Source organism: Ostrea edulis, chromosome 7, assembly GCF_947568905.1.
Source record: "Ostrea edulis chromosome 7, xbOstEdul1.1, whole genome shotgun sequence".
Taxonomy (NCBI): Eukaryota; Metazoa; Mollusca; class Bivalvia; order Ostreida; family Ostreidae; genus Ostrea; species Ostrea edulis.
The window spans coordinates 3,049,047-3,051,973 of NC_079170.1; the positions used below are offsets into that span (position 1 = coordinate 3,049,047).

General features: G+C 35.4%; 1 protein-coding gene across 2 annotated transcripts in view; it reads right to left on the reverse strand.

Annotated features, from left to right (window-relative positions):
* Window positions 1-2,688, reverse strand: part of LOC125668770 (uncharacterized) — a 20,527-nt gene extending 17,839 nt beyond the window's left edge. Inside the window, exon 1 of one of the 2 annotated variants that reach the window (XM_056143039.1) lies at window positions 2,453-2,688. The gene's annotated coding sequence lies outside the window, so the exon portion shown is untranslated. The remainder of the gene's footprint in view (window positions 1-2,452) is intronic. The other variant, XM_056143040.1, reaches the window with a different exon arrangement.
* Between the last annotated feature and the right edge of the window lie 239 nt (window positions 2,689-2,927).

Genomic DNA, 2,927 nt, shown 5'->3' on the forward strand with positions numbered 1-2,927 from the left:
AGTATATTTTCATGTAGTAAACAGCCATTTATGTCAAATTGCACTTCCGTCATTTCTGACTTCTGCTGAGATTGGATGAGTGGTAAAGACCCATTTCATGGCCATAAGTAGGCAGGACCTAAACAAAACAGTTATTTAACTGGAGTGACAAGGATCTATCAAGGTGCTAAATGCTACTCACAGAAAAATATTGATTGATTGATTGATTGTATATTGTTTAACATCCCTCTCGAGAATATTTCACTCATATGGAGACTGCCAGTGAAGGGCTGCAAAATCTAGGCCTATGCTTGGCGCTTATGGCCTTTGAGCAGGGAGGTATCTTTATCGTGCCACACCTGCTGTGACACGGGACCTCGGTTTTTTTGGTCTCATCCGAAGGACTGCCCCATTTAGTCGCCTCTTACAACAAGCAAGGGGGTACTGAGGACCTATTCTAACCCGGATCCCCACGGGATCATAGATGGAACGTAAAATAAATTGAAAATCTATCTAGCCATCGTTTTAGAAATTCAAATAAAAAAATTATTCATTGTATTGAATCGTTTATGATTATTTATCTTTATTGAGTTCACTTATATATAATTAGTTTGAGGATGTTAGTCATTGGAAGATTACGAATTTCTCTAACCATATAATAATATTTTACAACACTGCAGTTCATCTCTGGATATGGTCTCACGTTAAAAAAATACTACGAAATTAACTTTGCAGTAGATGACAGGGTAGATACTCTTACTATCAACACACTCAGTTTTGGATGCCCAGTTGACACGCTTGGCCGAATCTGTCAATCAGGGCCTGAGCAATTGTTTCTTCATTGATTGACAATCGGTATGTTATTGATATCTGTGCAAGTAAATTTGAGGGAAGGTGGCTTAAAATTGGGTCTTTAATCATTTGAGATGGTGCGGTCCGACAATTTTTATGTTTGACTAGCAGACTGGTTGGCATCTAAATTGTTAGTCCAGTCAAACAAAAATTCATTTTGTTGGATTTTTTGTTTGTAAAAAATATAAAGATGAATATTTATATAAGGGTGTAAAAGTATACTAGCTGCAATAATGTAGCCCTATCCAATTTCTTTTGGGGGGAGAGAGCTACAACTCCTTAGGATCTCCGTAATGGTGCAAATGCGGGAGTGATCACTCCCGCAACATTTTTGATCATTCTCAACATTCGCTGACTTTCTTTACGTAAATAAAATGATATTCTATGTTTCTTAGTCAAGATATAAATTTACAACCTGCAACTTAAGATTTGTGAGGCTCTACTCTACCGTTTTCAACAATTTCGATACATTCCAATTTCTCGATTCATATTTGTGCACCATGTTTGATGTACTGAAGTTTCTAATTCTGATTGTCAAGTTATTTGCATATGCCATATAAGGTAGTATTTACATCAATGGACAAGCACGGAGGAGAAAGCTATTTCGTCGGTATTAAAAAGGATTAGATTTAATATCAAGTTAAAAAGCGAACAGCAGAGTGTAAATTCTTTCTGCAACCATATGATTTTCCTTTCTTTGTCGGAGTGGCTCGAATAACTACATTTACACGCAGATTTTCAATGTTTAGGTTTTTCATTAGCTCCACCTACAATATCTCGCAATAATAAGCATGGCGGAGCAGACAAAGAATTTTGCAAGCTGTACATGATGTTTACTGAAAAACACCTTTACTAAACATACCCAAGCACAAAGTATGTACTCCTTTTGGTGTAAACAACATTTTGGACTAATACATGGAGCTTATTATCGGTTATTCATAAAATTATTTTGCACCATTACGGAGATCCTATGGAATTGTAGCCCTATCCCGAAAACGTCAGAATAAAAAAAAAATTGGATAGGGCTACATTATTGCAGCTAAACAGTATACATAAATGTACATTAATTGACTGAGTTGGAGGGCAACACACATTGTTGGACCCGAGAACAAAACTATTGCCCAAGGCAGTTAGACTGAAGGCAACACTTTGGTTCAGCAAAATGCATTTTGCCCTTGAGTCCACTCAAAGAATAATTTGTTATATACATTTTATTTTTCAATGTGACAAAATTTTGATGCCAGTTAACTACAATGTGAAATTTACTTGGATAGTTCCGTACAGTAACTGTCTAACATTTAAACAAATGTAAACTATTGCTGCTCTGTAAAAATATTGCATTTGGAAATGTTTGACATTGAATAGGAAAGATTCACTTGGGAAACAAGCATTCTGAGAGTATTGTACAAGCAATACATGTTCCCTACCGGCACCCAAAATTCCATTAAGGGATATTATTTAATGTGCTAAATACGTTTCGAGAAAATTCGGACATAGATATGTTAATTTATTTTTCATATGGAATTATTTTGAGAAATCATGCATATTATATCTTCAAGAATATTAAGAATAAACGCTTTGTTGGATAGAATGTTACAATTTGATCTGCAGCATTACTTACATTACCATCTTCTCCTTTCCCCCCACCTCGATTTCAATATATTGGGGCACTAACCCGATCATAAATATGAGAGACGTTTAAAAAATATTAACTTTAACACCTGTTGATAAAAAGTAACGAAAGTCGAATTTGATAAGTAATAATTGCTATGTTGGATCTGCAGGATAAATTCCCGTCTTCTGTTTTTTCACCTGAACACTGATCGAGCGTAGCACTAACCCGACCGAGAACAAGTCGCATATATATCTGTTGATCAAAAGTAACGAAAGTCAAACTTGATCTGTAGTTTCACGGAAAGACAGAGATAAAGACTATAGTCCCCCTGGTTTCATCGGTAGGGGACTAATAAATTTTAAAGGTATAACAATCATATGTTATATTGAACTATTCAAGCTGCTCCCAGTAGTAGTCTAGCTTATAGGCACATGATCACTGATGCAAACAAAATTCTAATTATAGAACATCTTAAATAATT